At 39.4% G+C, this 17334-nt stretch overlaps 2 long non-coding RNA genes across 2 annotated transcripts in view; both read left to right on the forward strand.

Moving 5' to 3' along the window:
* The window catches only part of LOC138016659 (uncharacterized), a 20692-nt gene extending 15846 nt beyond the window's left edge, over positions 1-4846 (forward strand). Inside the window, exon 3 of the long non-coding RNA XR_011125853.1 lies at positions 4818-4846. This is a non-coding gene — a long non-coding RNA (uncharacterized lncRNA). The remainder of the gene's footprint in view (positions 1-4817) is intronic.
* A 2635-nt stretch (positions 4847-7481) lies between these two features.
* On the forward strand, positions 7482-12873 carry LOC138016658 (uncharacterized). The gene is made up of 3 exons (XR_011125852.1): positions 7482-7680; positions 8054-8111; positions 12482-12873. It is a non-coding gene; the product is annotated as an uncharacterized lncRNA (long non-coding RNA).
* Positions 12874-17334: the final 4461 nt, after the last annotated feature.

Raw genomic sequence — 17334 nt, forward strand, 5'->3', positions numbered from 1 at the left:
GGTGCAGAGTCTCGACTTTTAGGCACAGGGAGTATGTGAATAGGCCTTATTCACGATAGCCGCCATGTTGGTTCTCAAATTGTCATGTAAAGTAGCCATGTGTTATGCCGGGGGGCAAACATTGGAAAAAAGGCAAATTGCGGAAACTCGACCAGTCGAAATATTGAAACAACATTGCTAAAAGTACATTTTAGAATTTAGAATTTAGTACCTTTTATGATAATTTTATATCTTTTGATTGCCTTTGACATTTTGACTTTCTACTTTCGTTATCTGCTCGTTTTTCACTAAAAAAACGTCAAGGTAACTTGTGTAATCATTTCATTTGACTACTATTCCCGTTGACTACTTAAGGTGATAACCATTCAATTAACGTGAAACAAATCATCTGTGTGGCTAAGGTGTTCGTTATAACCTCTCGAACTTGTGTTGTTTGCCCCATCAGAAGTGTGTAGCTAATTTGCATGATAATAGCAAATTCAACATGGTGGACATCGTGAATAAGGTCTATTCTGTTGTCTCTGCACTCCAGTGTTGGTGTTCACCAAACTCGTACGATTGGTGGTGTCACCGCTGAGCACCACTCCCGACTTACTCCACTTTCCGTCATTGCGAACAAACACCTTGTCCTCACATCCCAGTGGTTTTAGCGAGCGAGCCCCTTGGTTCACCTTAGCTTTGGTCTTGGAATCTTTTTCCACTGCTTGAATAGCTTTATCATTCGGAGCTTGCGGCTAGAAGACTGTGAGGAGATCTGAGGGTGGAGTGTTCAAATTCCTCACCGTCAAGGCAACTGAAGGAGCTGCTTTCGAGGCGCTTTGTGGAGTAGCGCGATAGTTCAGTAATGTAAAGTCTGGTTCTGGTTGCTATAGTATGCGTTTAGTGATCTTGATTAGAAATGATTTATAACTACTATTATTATAAAATTACAAAACGACTTCTCTTATTGATTACAGAAATGCTTCCCCTGCACTCTTAACAATGAATGAATTTCAAAATCTATTTATCTTTACAAGAGGCCTGGCAAACATCCCCTGCCTTCTCAGCTCATATGAGACAGCCCTTTAACGTAATTCGCTCAATTAGAAATCGATTTGTTTAGTGCTTTGCCCATACGAAGCAATAAGTAAGAGTAACCGACTTGCACTTATTGAACCTATTCTTCCGTAGCTTGAATCGATGCTGCCTTACTTAAAATTTATTTGGTTACAATGACGCCATCAATATTTCTACTTGTGTATTATGTTACCATTGAGATTGTCCATATCACGAAAAGGACAGAATATACCTGAGGTTAAGAGTAATCTTAATCCAATAAAAAAAGAAATGCCCACGATGTTTAAATTTACTTTATTTGTGGATATTTGGTATTTCCTCCTGTCATCATTTTCTTCTTCTCTAAGGGAGAATGATCATCGCATTTGAGAGGCCAACTTAAGGAACTAAAGTTTGAATTTCTTGCTTCAGCGCAAGAAGACTTGACACCTTTTTACCGTGCGCTTGCGCTAAACTTCACCACATGAGCTTTCAAGCCAGCTCGGAACTGGTCATTTGCGCCTGCTCTTTAAATCTCGTTTAAGACGAAAGAATAATAATGAAATATGTGAAATTCGAGTATATTGAAATACGACTTGTTGGAGCGAGACTGCCGGATTATCGGAAAGGGGATGGGCTCCCAGATGGCTTAATAACTGTGCAATCGCACAGTAATGCTTCGCGTCTCGTCAGTTCAAACCTGTGTTTTTTAGGCTTTCTCTGACGGTGAATGAAGGGGTAGTTTCTAAAGAAACTGTGGTGCTGCGTCGGTGGGGAAGTAGTATACAAAAATTTGGTTTATCAACGGAGTTGATAATGTAAATTGACCACCGTACAGAGATTCTCTGTACGGTGGTCAATTTACATTATCAACTCCGTTGATAAACCAAATTTCTCTGACGGTGCCTGCTTAAGCTCCTCCTACCTAGGGGCGTTCTTAATCACTTGTGATCGTCATAATCATGACCCGACGTTAAAAATAAATGGATTTCAAATATTTCGCCACCACCATTTTTTCTGCCTTCAACGATTCAACTCCTTCCCATGTGGTATTTTTCTCTACTCGAATACAATTATTGGAACAACTACGTACAATGTTTGGGCTGCTGTATTAAAAAACAATTACAGAATGCAGCCGGGGCCGCTTGGACGCGCTGCGATGTTGAATGCCACCGCCGTCCCGTAGTTGACTAGGGAAACAGTCCCACATGATTAAGAAAAGAAGAAAACAAAGGAAAGAAAAAAAGAAAAGGACTGGGGAAAGTGTTTGCCACCGAAGTCGACGGTCACGTAGTTAAATAAAAAGACTTTAGAAATGGAGTTAAATGGACTACTCCCGCAGACCTGAAGTAAATGAAGAAGAAATCGGGAAAAGGAGATAAAGGAACTATTTTAACTCTGTTTGGCTTGGAAAATAACGCAATCCAAAAAGTAAAGTCAGTTTATTGCTCCCGCAGTGAGTGAGCCTGTAGCGAACGAAAGAGGCAGCTCGCTACTCGGAAGAAGAACACATTTTTCTTCGAAACGCAAGGGATTGTGGTCAAAGGCGCAAGGAATTGCAGTTATGCTCTATTTTTCATTTCTCTTCTGGGGGTGTCCTGAAACCCTGTAACGCAACAAAAAAATAAATTCGAAATCGTTCAATGAAAAAAGCCAAGATCTTGAAACGTTGTTGGATAAAAAACTTTGAACCACCTCTCCAATTCTCAGGACTGTGCAGTGCATCGTTTCTGAGTTATTTGTCGAAGGGTTTCACGCAACTTTATAGAGTTTTGTATGTGCACGCCAAGTAGCCTGCCAAAATGGCTGCCGGTAATCAACGAAAATATCTGTAGTTCACTTTGTGATGAATGCGCTTACTTTAGCTCATGAGATAAAATACATGTGAATGAACACATCTTCTAATTTACTTGAAAGGCTCAAACTGCTGAGATTCATAGGGACAGACATTTTTCCAACCAAATAGCTTTGTATCATGGTGTCACGCAACGTGAGGTCATCGTTAACCTCCCGGTTTAGATAAAACTTCAGAAGACCTTGCGATTGATGACGTCACTGAGAAAACCATCTATTGCTTTCTTTCTTCTCTCGAGGGGTCCAGTTTGATGGTCCACGTTTTGTTCAGTGCCTGCTCAAGACCTATTAAAATCTCCCATTCAATTCAACGCTCAAACCGCCGTTAAATTACCGCAAGCATAATTTCAACATATTCCTTCCCCCCGGCAGCATTTCTACCATTTAGGTAAACGAGTTAATAAGTTTTAAGTTATGACTGATTTATTTGGCATTTTGTATCCCAACGTTTAAAGTTATTTCTAGATTACCGCTGTTTAATGTGAAATGGCGAGTTCTGTGGGAATGAAAATATAAGACATGCACATTGTGAGGTACGGGACTGCGGTGGCGTCGGGTTGCACGACTGTGGGACTGCAGTTGCAGTGTATTTTATAATGAATGTAAATGGCCATGTATTCTGTAATCTAGCCATCTCATAAGCTCTTACATTCGCTTGAAGGCGCAGTTTAAAAACTGTGATTGTTCAATATTGTGCTTTGTGGGAGAGAGCAGCTGAAAAATTTGCGTCGTACCTGCGGAGTAAATTGTCGACAGGTTGTTTCCCTCCGTAGGAAATTTCGTAGTTCAGACTCATTAGCTAGCAGAGACCTCACCAAAAGAAACTGGGCTTAATTAATTAACTGATTTGACTGAAGCGTAAAACAACGTTAACTGAGAAACCATATGTGGCTAGACGAAAACAAAAAAGATGGATTATCATTCGATTATCATTCGCTCCTTTTTCAGCGCTCTCTTCGGCGGGTAGCACTATTTCATTACAGCACTGTGATGTGTGTTTCTAGCGAGAGAACTTCGCTTAACAACTTTCGTTGAACTGCTGTATTTCTACGTAAGTTTATTTTAACGTATGCGGTGAGCTGTAAGAGCAAGTGGTCGATTAGCAGTTTGCCACTTTCGGCATAAAAAAAATGGAATACAAAAAGACTTAATTGAATAGCCTATCAATCACTTAATTAAACTCGTGTGTCGATGAACTGGTAAGTCAGCGCCAAAACAAATAATCTAAAAAGGCAAATAACCAAATGAAAAATGAAATTGACAAAAGTGCCCTGAAGACGCTCCCAGAAGAAGACTTCCGAAATAAGCCACTGTCGTTCTTTAAACGCCATTCAAAAGTAACAGTGACACGCCTTTTCACGTCAGTTTCTCACAATTAGAAAACCCTGTGAAAGCCCGGCATTGAAATGAAATCACTCTCTAACGGAGGTGTTATACTTATCAATTACCTTAAACTTTTTCTTTCAAAGAAAAGATCTTTAATAATACATGCATATCCTTTCGTCTATACCCTTAAGGATGTTCTTAAATTATTGCCACTGTTCCAAATTCTTATCTCTTCCAAATGGGAAGCCATAGCGGGAAATATTTAAAGATTATTTCATCCTTCAGTGGTTTGTTTTACTTTGTTTCTTGAGCACATTTTGCAGCAGGGTGGTAGAGGCAAATCAATTTTCGCACTGAACAAATTGTCATCTTTCTGTTTCCATCATCTAACTATGTTTCCGCATATAAGTAGTTCGAATGAAAAGGATAACCGCGGGAAGCATACCGGTCACTGTTCGACCCATTTTTGCAACAAAAGTCATTCAATTTTGTGTCATCAACTTCGGCCAAAGAATGCCAAGTTTATCATTTTATGCTTAGGCATAAACGTATAAAGGGACTGAAAAGACGCTGTACTTTATTTTATATTTTTTCTGTTGTAGTCTGTAAAGGAAATTTTCACTGCAAAAACATAATTGATCAGGCACGGACTTCAAAGGTATGAGATCAGTTATCTACTGAGGAAAGTATGGTGATACATGAATTCGAAGTAAATTTCACATCAAATTGGTTGGCTACTGGGTAGCAGCCACCAATTGCTTTATGGTGTGTCTGATTCTCGCGAAGATTTGACTTTAATATTATGATTAAGTGAAGAAAATTAATCGCGAACACAGAAGGATCTTACACGAGACTATTGCGCCTCCGAAGTAAAAAAATCTAATTTCTTTTTGAAGCGTTCATATTGGGGATTGAAAATCTACACAAAAGAGATAAGTCGTTGTTAGTCAGTGAAAAACGTGCTTCTCTTTATCAGGGCAGCTGGCCATATTCAATAACGTAATGCTATATAAGTATGAGAGACGGCGTATATTTCAAAATCTGACAAACTCTTCGTGACAGCGTCCAGCAGTGAGCCACAAGTGTTTCCAGTTCAACTTTACAACTGTAGTGGGTCTGGTGTCCAAAACGGTAACATATAAGAAAACTTACACTTATATTTGTATTTGTAAACATTTTTTCTAGCATTATACAATACAGTCACATATAAATATTTATAAATGTGCGCTCGGCAAACTTCTAGCTGCCATCTATGGTTCCTGGGCGTATCATGACAATGTCCTAAATGCAGTTTTGTTTTCAAGTTATTTCGTGCAGCCTTTTTTATATCGTTATTTAGAATTGGATAGAAAATAGAGAAAGCTCCCTCATGGGATGAAGATACAGCAATCAGTGATTATTTATGTTAAACGGTGAATTCAATTCATTTCCGTCTTCGTTTTTTTTAAAGTTTTATTTGTTCTTTCACGAAAGTCTTTGTTAGATTTTTACGGGATAAACGTCTTATCTTGGGAAATTCATTCCAAACGTTTTTAGCCTAATATTGAAATGGCGTCCTTCCATAAATTATAGCTCTTTTCATATATACTCGTTGCGTTCCGGTCCATTATTTAGTACCCTTAAAGAGCTTTACACAATCAGATGTTACCTTATCAACTTCGAGCGTCAAACAGCAACACCATTTACAGGAGAGTCATCTGTGCCTGAGCAAATTTAAATATTGTTTTTCGTGTAACATGTATTCACTTATGCCTAACTGTCAAAGGCTTTTCATTATCACATGCAGTTCACTGCTGTTTATCAAATACTGCCTTTCAGAGCAATCACATTCGTTTTAATACACAAACCATTTGAGGAAATTTTTGAGCGCGCAGAATTCGTGGCGATCTTGAATATCATTATTTTAGTTCAAGTTTTTACTAATTTCTGTAGATTTTTCTGCCAGGAACTTAAGCAAAATATGACGGTAGAATGACATAAGCCTGCTTGCTCTTTCTTTGATAAAGTAATGCAAGTTTTCTTTGGCTGACGAGCAAGTTGCTTTTTCTGAAGAACATGGCCGTCGTGTGTCTATTTGACGGCTGCCTTTGCGCGTCGGGTGCCATGACATGAACAAGTAAATCACGATATTTCCGGGAAAGCCGAGAAAGAAAGGTCTTTTTCCCTGTGCCAAAAATGAGCGGAAATTTCTATCTGTGTCGCTAAGTGCAAAAGTTACAGAATAAAGTAAATTTCAGACCACTTTTTAGAAACCATATGCCTCGTTGAATTAACATGAAAATGACAAAAGGGATAAAGCAAAGAATTAGGCTCAACTCCAACCCATTCTTTAAACTAATTACTTTTTTGCCTTCGGCATTACTGTGTATATATGTATTCCGGTTTTCTCTTCTTCAAAAAGCCGCAGCAGCATTATACCATTTCCTTTGAGCATGCCAGTCTTTACCTCGCTATTGTTTGTTCTTATACTTCGCCTGATTTTGGTGAAATAAATTCATTGAGTCTTCTTAATGTCAACTAATTAAGTTGTCTGAAAGCTTGAGTGGTAGTTGTTGCACTTAGAAGCATCGTGGACTAACGAGAAAAAGAAAACCATGCTTTAACTAAATTACCGGGTTTTTTCATTCAACAGAGTAAGAATTTTGTGTTAGTAAACTTTTTGCTTCACAAAACCTGGTGGAAATGTACAAAATATATTGACGTTTGATCACGGTTTTGGCAATGTAATGGCACGATTTCTTGCCGATAGCAAAGCCTATGGGAAGTAAAGTATCGGTGACGACGCTTTTGTTACCGTCAAAACAAGTTCAATGTGAACATACAGTATCCCAAGATTCCAAGACTTCGAAATTGATTTTGAAGGGTAGGTTTTTCCTTGAGGATGTTTACGAAATAATTTCTTTTTTTGATAACGTTGTTTTCAGGCAGTAAACGACTTAAAGGGAACTTTCTATTAATCAAGGCCAATTGAGGGAAAATCCTGTCGCTTTACATGCAAATAAGCGCTGCAACAAGGTCTTTGGCGCCAAAATATTCCGTTTGGAAAATGAGAAATACGTCAATTTCAACTGAGGGAGATAAGTGACCTGCATCGTTAAGAATTAAGGCAGCCAGAGGAAGCAATTGACATTATAGTCACTGACATTGTTTTTTGATCTTTGGCAACCTATTCTTATCTTGTTGCCGTTTGTTTTATATCATCATGAGCTCCAAACAGGTGCGAATTTTTCGTTTGCATTTTTTGTGTAGCTACTGTTTAGCATTGACGACACTGAAGCAATAGCACAATCATATCAAAGGGACTCGGCTAAATACAGCGGATGTTGATCGTGGGTAAAAACGGCTTCAAATAGTTCCGCCACCGACTCACACTTTCCTATAACAATAGAGAGTAGGCACGCAAATAAAGCTGAAACACAAAGAAAGTGGACGACCGATTTGAAACAACAAACCGCTCTGTCAAAGGCAAGTCATTTCGATCCGTCGTTGAATATTACGCATACCACGTCCAGTTGCTATTCGTAGTACATTTCGTTTTGAACTTTAGGTATAAGCCAGTTTCAAAGTACTTTTTCATTAAATGAAACAGCACGATACCGGGCTGTAGAGTAAGCAGTTGAACATTCGCGACTGATAATTATGCTTAAGTCGTTTTGCCCGCTGTTTTTACATCTGGAGGGGATTCTTATTAGCAATGGCTCCTGTTATGTTTAAAGAATTTATCTTTCTCGAAAGAGTAAAACACTACAGGCGTATCGACCGATAACGAACTCAAAAATTCTGCACACTCCGGGAGAATTGTAATTGACTGTCTTCTTTTTTTTTTGCAAACGCAAAGGACCCGATACTTAACAACACAGGATCAAAATACCAGACAACCTTGGAAAAGATCAAAGGTTTGAGTTTACAATTACTGTTGAAACTTCTTAATATATCTATGGCTTATGTATTTGCACGGTCATTCTCTGGGTGGCTCTTTTTGAAGAGACGCTTTTACAACTAAGTGTGTCAGAAAAAGCTGCTCAATTACTTCTCAAATGCTGTTTTTGTTCATGGTTATCAAATATTATGCATGCTCGTCTTTGAACTGGATTCAAATACATCCACTTTTATTCACTAAAAGCGCGAGAAATCATTTCCACAGTTCAAAGAAAATTAAGATAACTCTCAGAACTAGCGGAAAGAAATCAAAACCATAAATTCAAAAATACACGTACTGACATTTGATCAGTTCTGAGAGCATATGTCTTTCCAGAGAGATAGCAAAATATGACTCAGCTGGTTTATTTATTTATTTATTTTATTTAGAACCCAGTTTTTCTTGCCATTTTTATTACTGACAAGTTTTATTATCTGCCGTTGCGTACGGTGATCGATCTTTTCTTTCCAACGCTTTTCTTTTCACAAATACCATTGTACAACGCATTTTAACTTTGCAATATAAGGGCCGTTTATACAAAAGAAAATAAGCCGCGGCCAGACTACATAATACGCGAAAGGAACTATTTATACGAGTATAAACTCCCTGGCCAGGATAAGCCGCGGCTTGAGAAAGCCGTGAACGTAGATTTTGTACCATTTATACAGGGTGTTCGCGGCTTACGTAAGCCGCGGCTTATTTTCTCTCGTACAAACGGCCCTAATGACAACCTTGTCTGCTAAAAAAAAAACAAAAATAAAAATAAAATAAAACTAGTGTGTACATGCGTGAACATGGAGAGTTCATCAATGACACCAAATTAATATAACATGCCAAGTTGTCTATATCACTTAATAGAGAAAAACTTTCAATCGAATCCAAATCATAGTCTTCAAATTTTCCTCAGTAACAACTTAACGTACTACTCAGCACTTGGCCTTTTAGCTCAGTCAGTAGAGCAACGGTGGGTAGGATACCCAGTCAGGACAGATATTTTTCTCTGTCCTTGGGTGATCCATACAAAAGGTTCCTGATGATGTTGGTCAGCATCCTTCACTTTCTCAGAAGCGTTAGGCCTCACTTGATTTCTGTGCCATCAATGTATTTTGTTTCCACGAAAAACTAACTTTGTATCCTATTGAACCGCTTTGTTTGGCCCAGTTCTTTAGCTCAAGACAAAGCTTTCGTACTCAGACAATTGAAAATTCCTTTTTGAAGCCATGTTTACCCTCGGGCTGTCGAATGTTGTTCTTAATTTGCATACAAAATAGAAAAGATTTTTAATTTATAATTTATTAGTTTCAATTTCCTTGTTTTTCAGTAGCTTTGACTTGTACTGTTATGTATAATATGGTCCCTTTTTATGCGCTGACATTTATTGCTCATAAAGAACCATCAATAAGCTAACGCCTTTCAAAACAGGAAAAAGAATAACCATAAAATGCATTTAAATTCCGGCCATATCATGTTGCTGTGGTATTAGAATGAGGAGTGGCTGGGAAATAATCATCCCAGCACTCTCTGCTTGGCCGTTTCCGCACGGCACTTCAACTGAACGTGTGTAAGCCAAACAAGTCTCTAGAAATTTCGAACCCGAGAACTGCTTCCAGTCTCAACGTCCAACATATATCCACTCTGACACGACTCTGAGGATTTCAAGGAAATTGGTAATCCTTTTTCATTCTTTTTTTTTTCTTTTGTTCATTGATTTTGAAGAACAAGACGAAGAGAAATGTTAAGCCTCAGCATGATGTCTGCATGAATAGCTCTGATCCGCTTTAATTGTTTTCTAATCGATATCCTCGGCTTTTTCCGTACAATTGCAGTCAGGGACCTATACTGTTCAAAAGCCCACTGAGAAGCAGCCGAGAAATCTCCACTACAAATTACAAGTGCAAAAGTAGCACTTCTAGTGACCGAATGAAACTTTTAGACACGAAAATGTTGAATTGAGTTCAGTGGTAAAACAGCAAACTGACCACCGTCGGGAGTTTGAATAGCTGACGTTTTAAGTTTTCCGTCAGTGCTTCATCACAGGCAATTAAGAAATCGTGGGTTGCGGAGGAGTTTTCCATATCGGAGAGTGGAGAACCATTATTGGTCGGAGCACAGAAAGGTAAATTAGAGGAAGGAGGAATTCATTGATCCCATTGAGATAGAGGAATCGAAAAAAAAAATTGTTTGACATTTTCTTGGTTCCGTGCATGTTGCCTTGCGGTGTTGCGTGTTGCCTTGTGACAGACAGTAATGTAAATACAGCATCTGTACAAACGTCTAAGCGTTTAAGGTAATGATTTACTTTTCCTTCATATCCAGCAGAAATGGTATCTTTTAACAATGACCTGTCTTTTTTTTCATAAGAGCACGAGGCTACTCCACGATGTTCTCGGGTTGTGCTTAGCACATTTCGTTCGGTTTTAAATACTTTAATTAAACCTGTTTCTTCGGTCGGTTTCTTCTTATCTTCATATTATGGTATCAAATGACAGGCAAAAGACTTGATATACGGAAAAAGAATTAACTTACGCGCCACAATATAAAATAAAGCGGAAAAAAACGCGACAATTTTCCACTAGTTGTTAATTACTTTTTCGCATCCAAAAAAGTAGGTTTACTCAGGAGCCCACGACTCACGGGCTCCTGGGTTTCCTTCAAAACATCTTTCCGCCTTGATATGACGGAAGAAACTGAGCCTCATCTCCATGCAGCCTCCTTCAATATTCTTGGTTTTCATTCACGTGATCAACAGCCATGTTTTTCAACGAAAACAAAAGAAAACGTTTACATAATAATAGAGTTTAAATCCCGGAGGATTGGGTAGGGACACGAACATGGCCGCCGTTTCTATGTTTAGGGGCACTAACTTGGCGGCCTTGACGCCATGTGAAAACCAAGAATTGATTGGCTGCGACCACGCTTTCCGTGAACCTCCAAATAATACAAAACGCTTATTTTTTTGGCTGTCTATTTCTTTATCTACTTATTTATGTATTTCTTATTGATTAATTGGCCATTTGCCTTAAACACATATTACAACTGAACGGATCAAGAAATACAATTACGGCGAGGAAGTTTCGAGAAGCCAGGGAGGCTTATAAGGAGGACTTCCTTTTATTGATTACAGCAAGGTTTAAATAAAAACGGGAAAAAAAGAGTCAAAAAAAAAAAAAAGTTAAAAAAAGGAAATTAAGGGCAATGTTACGAAACTAACAGGATGTACCTGTAAATAGGTTGATCACATTTCACATCTTCATTACCATGAGGGCGTGACCCATCCAAGGAATGGTTGCATCTCCATACTGGGTCAGGTTTTTCATGTGCTCTATATTTATTAGTTATTTTGTGAAAGAATAAGGTAAGCTTTAAGTGCGTGTTTGGAAGTTCTTAAATTATTAGGTTGAGTTATCGAATAGGGTAACGAGCTCCACAATTTTGGACATTGGTACAAAACAGTAAATTGTTTGATGTTTGTTCTGCAACCGCGAGAACGATATGACTCAGCATTTCGGGTGAAGTAATTGTGAAATTGGCTTCCAGTTTGAAATGCGTTTTGAAAAGAGCAAGGCAGCATTCCACGGTGGATCATGTAAGTAAACAAACCAACATGAAATGACTGTAAACTATAAATATATCCAGAATACTGAGTTTTTGAAAAAAAAAAAAAGGTTTCCTTGGAGCCCTATAATCTGCAGCTAATATTTTCCGGGCAGCTCTTTTCTTTAACGAGTAGATTCTAGTAAGATTTATAGGGTATGTGGAACTCCGTACTGCATTTAGGTAAGGTACGGATAAACTAAAGAATAGTATAGCTGAAGTAGTGACTTACTAGGTACGTAAATCTTGCTTTGTATAACATTCCTATTGTTTTAAAGAGTTTTGTACAAATGTAGTTGTGTGTTTTCCAAGCAAAATGTTAGTCATTGTGAATGTCTTCTGTCAGGAGCCCATAAACAGGAGCGAACAACTCCCATGCATACAACGCCACTATGTCACGGCGTTTCTACGGACCAATCTATTTTTAGACTACCTTTCACGCCAAAAAACATAGGCATTTCCGTTTTGGTGACGCTATGACGTCAAGTTAGTCTCTTGTGATTGGCCGTCAGGCTCCTGCGATAGTCTCATTTGTGCAAAATTCAATCTAAAACAGATCAGTCTGCAAAAACGCCGTCACAGGAATATATATAGGGCTGTTGTTCGCTCCTGGGCTCCTGCTTCTGTACAACGTACAGAAGGCATTTGGTTTCAGAAACGTTTTGGGAGCCGGCGTTCACACCGGAAGGAACGCAAATGCGAAGCTGTTTTCACTAACTCCTAATCTTGATCGTGTTGTTGTCTCGATTTCAGATGGCGCAGAAAATGGCAAATATTGCAGTTGCACTATTGGTTATCTGTTCACTCACATCGCTCATCTACGGCATCAAAACACCTCGGCCTGCTTTCAACATAGAGGCTTGTAACACTTGCTGCACCAGTTGTTACAGTGATTGTTTTTTCACTAGTTTTATTGATAGTGAAGACGAATTCCAAAGATATTGCGAGGATCCTTACACTCAATGCACAGATTTATGTGATCAGGAAGTTGCCTGCTCGACAAATTGTTGGTGGTAACGCATCCAAGACAAAGAGACAGCATAAAGAGTTTTAAAATTGAACAAACCAAATAGAGCAACGACTATCGGCAGTTTTTACTGTCTTAATGTAAAATATTCTGCAAAGAAATAAACTTGGATAACGCCTAGATTAAATCAATTAAGTATCATAGAACACAGACCGGAAAATGTCTTGCTTTTCTTGCCGGGTTCAACGTCAGTATGTTTGAAAGGGGCATCGTATCGATAGAAAAGCCAACCCTTGCACACATGAGATATTGAGTTCGTACTGATTATTTGTTTTCGGCAACTAATTCATGAAACGGTAAACCCCAGGCCAGAATTTCCCTATTGACAAGATGTGGCGTGTTCCAGTGATTAGGATTTTCAATTTGCATGCGCATGCGCTAGGTTCCAATCCCGGTCTGACCACAAACATGGATTTGTGGGAGATTTGTGGTTCGGTGACCCCGAATTCAACTCCACCATTCTTTTTAAACAGCAACATGGTCGCCTCTTGCTAATTGAGGTTCATAACCATCTTCATTAAAGTTTGTTTCTTCCAGATTAATGAGGGGCACTCTCGCTTTCAACGACTCAACGTAAGCCTTTAATAAGTTCTTAGCATTTCTTCGTAACGGAAGTCAGACTTGTGAGAGCTTGGGAATCAACAAAACTGAGTGATTTTAGCACCTTCACTGTTATTATCAAAGAGTTAATATCACACCAGTGCTGGAGTGAAAAAGTGGAGTAAAATAAAGCGGAGTAACTGTAAAATGTACGGGGCGGGGGGGGGAGGGGGGGGAGGGGTTCAGCGGCTGTCATGGCGGCTGGATGTGTTTTCCTGAGCTGCGTTCTTTACATTGTATTTCTGCTTTCTTATGTTTGCTCACCACATCCAAACAATTCACTACACCATTTTAGGGAAAAAGGATTGAAGTCGTCTGCTTTTTGTACCGCTATCCAGGGTTTTCCGTGGTAGTGTGATCACTCTTTTAGGAAACCGAGTCAACTTCTGCCGCCATCTTAGATAACTTGCACACCGTCGTAAGACTTTGCTAGCTTCAAGTTTGGCGTACTATCCCAACTCAGTTGCTGGGTTCCGGCTGATACGGCTTCTCTCTTGTGGCGACATTTCTCCCAACCCTGGTCCAGCTCCTAAATGTAATAAAAACTTATGTTCAGTCTTCCGAAGGAGTGTCGCACATTATCACCGAGCGGTTTGGTTTTATCAACGAAGTTGATAATGTAAATTGGCCACCGTACAGAGATTCTAAAATCTGACGTTTCGAGTGTCAGCCCTTCGCTCTGACGAAGGGTTAACGCTCGAAACGTAAGCTTTTAGAATCCCTGTACGGTGGTCAATTTACATTAGTATATACTCACTCCGTGATCTTGGTGTTTCAAGCAATCTGATTGGTTCGCTATCTCGGAGTAATTGAGCATTATTCACTCCCTACGGAGTGAATAATGCGTGATCCAACAAAACAAAATGGCCGGCGTAAACTCGCCAGCATTTATGAATCGGAAGTATTGAAAATACAAGATGATGCTGTGCTACAGAAGACAAAGAAGGCCACAAAATTTGGCCTGAAAGTTTTCAAAGGTAAGAGAACAGTTCATACTTTTGCCAACCAGTGTTTGACTCCGTTTTTCCAGATAATTATTGGTGAAAATTAAACAATCTTCACGCCAACAATTTGTTTCACTCGCCCACCAAAACGAATTTCTTAGTGAAATCGAGGAATTAAAAAAATGTTTAAGAAAGTTCCACGTGGTTGCAAGGAAACAAGACGGGTCATTTAGACAACAAACTAACGCTCACCTCAATTAGAGCCACCATTTCATGAGGATCTTAACAAGCAGACTTTCGACTTAGATTGCTGATTTAAACGGTGCTAAATGACCATTTTGCTGTTTGTGACGAGGATTTTAACGAAGGTTATTTAGATGTTTGAAGCTTCTGTAAACACTTTCGCGCATGCTTTGTGCCGCTTGCACGTTTTCCACGCATGGATTGAGATGACAATTAAATCGACTTTGGATGGTTTTTTCTGCAATTGTTGTTGAGATCACTTCGTGAGTATATACTAAAACAATTATTCTTTTCAATCTCGGTGAAAAGTGGCACCACTATTCTACCACTATTCACCTCGATTTCAAAGAATAATTGTTAATTATCAACTCCGTCGATAAAACCAAACTTCCCCACCGACGCAGCACCACAGTTTCTTTAGAAAATGCCCCCTGGATTCAATGCCATGTTTGCCTCTGTTGGTGTCACATCAAATGTGGTAAAGTAACACCTACACCAAACTTGCCTCCTTGACTGTCAGCTTCCCATGGAGCTGCCCTGCGTGTCTAACAACTTCAAAGAATCTGCCTTTTTCTGATAGTAGAAATCCCAGCTCCGATTTGGATCTTTCTTCAGACGCTGATATGAGTATTCTGAATGAATCCTCAGATAACATTAACATCCATTCACGTCGTCCATGTCCAACCAACACCATACCAAACTGCAGCCTGTCTACCTGTCAGCTCGCAGCTCCCCCTAACCATACCAAGGCATCTTCTAGCTTAAAGGGGATGATCATCAATTGCAACGGCCTCAAGGGTGCATCTCGTTTCTCTGAATTTGAGTTCTTCTTGACTTTCACAAACCTGAAATCATCCTCGGCTGTGAATCAAAGATTGACTGTGAAGTTCCAAGCTATTCAGTCTTCCCGCGCACCTATTGTGTTCAGAAAGGACCAAAATCGTACTGGGGAAGGTGTGTTCCAGGCGATTAAGTACGAAATCGTTTGCGAGGAAAAGCCTAACTTTGGAAAAGATTGCGACATCCACTGGTCATTATTCAAGATCGGCAACTGTAAAACTCTGCACCTAGCATCTTGTTACAGATCACCAAATTCTCCACAAGATGTTTTGCAACAATTTTTAGATTCCTTTAATTGTGGCTTCGAATCCTCTAATCATCACCCTAACATAATAGCGGCAGGAGACTTCAACCTTGGAGATATTGACTGGTCCTCTGAGGTCCCATTTGCTAACAACTCAGTTACCTCGGCTCTACAAAATAGGCTGCTTCGTATTACACAGGACCTCTCCCTCAAGCAGGACGTGAAATGCGTTTACTTGTCCAACATCTGGAAAAACTTTGGATTTTTTTCTTTAATCTTACCCAAAACGTTATCTCTGATGTCCATACTATACCTGGGATGAGTGATCACCTGGCAATCCGTCTTCAAATAAATGTTAAAGCTTCAAGATCCTTAAGCCTCCACACAAGATTTTTTAATGCAAAAGAGCAGATTTTGATCGCTTTAGGAAGTCCACGTCCGATTCTGCCACAGAACTTGCTTCTTCAGCTCCACAAAACTTTGTTGTAGAAGATAACTGGTCCCTCTTTAAAACTACACTTACAAAGGCCATGGTTAATTACATTCCTCAAAGGACGTTCTTCCATACAATTCAAGCTCCTTGGATAACCCCTGAAATGCACGAAACGTCAAAATGAGAAAGCAAGATCGTTTGCATAAGAAAGCTCTCCACTACCAGGATCCAGACCACTGGGTGGCATTTAAGAAACAACGGATCGTCGTTTCAAGGATTGTTAAAGAATCTGGTGATGATTACTTGAACAGTGACAATGTTATTGGGGCAAGCCTGCAGGAGAACCCCAAACATTTTGACCTTACGTCAGATCTTGTAAATCAGGACATTGGATACCCCCTCTGCGATATGGTAATAACCTGCCGGTGCACTTCTGATAAAAGCAAACCTGATGCACTTAAGGACGTTCCCGCAAAAAATTTCTAACAATGATTTTTTTCTGCAAATTTACCATTGAAAGATGATGAGTTAGTGATGTCAGAAATGCAAAAAAATGGGGGGTCACCGACTTCGTTTTGAAGAGAACTTGCCCGGAAGAACACCCTATAGCTAAATCTGAAAAAATCCGGCTTCTTTAGCGAATAAGGCCACAGTGACTGTAAGCCCAAATATGCTATTACAACGTTTGAAGTGAAATGTTCTCTACCAAACTTTGTTTCAAGTGGTCCCATCAGTGAATTTACATAACTGTTGAGGTTCCGTAAAGAACAAGGTTAGCACTTTAGCGACGATGACTTTGATGCGCGTGCAGCCGCCAAGATGGAAGGATTCTATGTCCCGAGGACAGAAATCTTTTTTGTTACATTTTTGGCCAATGTGGAGAGGATAGATAATCTGTTTCTGAAAAGAAAAGTTGGGGTCAACGAACAATCCAAGATCGTTAAATCCAAGCAACGCTATAAAGCAATGGCCATGCCTGAAAAATTCAGGACTTCATTACGTGGACTTCAACGTTGAAGTCCTGCATTTTTCAGGCTTCTCTACGCAATTTCGTCAAACCATTGCGTTCATAACCTGCAGAAGATCGTAGGCTTCAAGATTCATATCCGCAGGTCATGATTCATTTCATATACCATTTCATCAGAGAAACGCGTTAGTTACGTAAGCATGCATTAGTGGATGAGCGCAAAAACAAAAGATTGTGCACGGTCAGGACTTTCCAAACCTAAAGCTTGGGCTCTTTGTTTGCTTCTTTGTTGTTTGCCGCGCTTCAAA

This window comes from Montipora capricornis, chromosome 9 (genome assembly GCF_036669925.1).
Source record: "Montipora capricornis isolate CH-2021 chromosome 9, ASM3666992v2, whole genome shotgun sequence".
NCBI lineage: Eukaryota > Metazoa > Cnidaria > Anthozoa > Scleractinia > Acroporidae > Montipora > Montipora capricornis.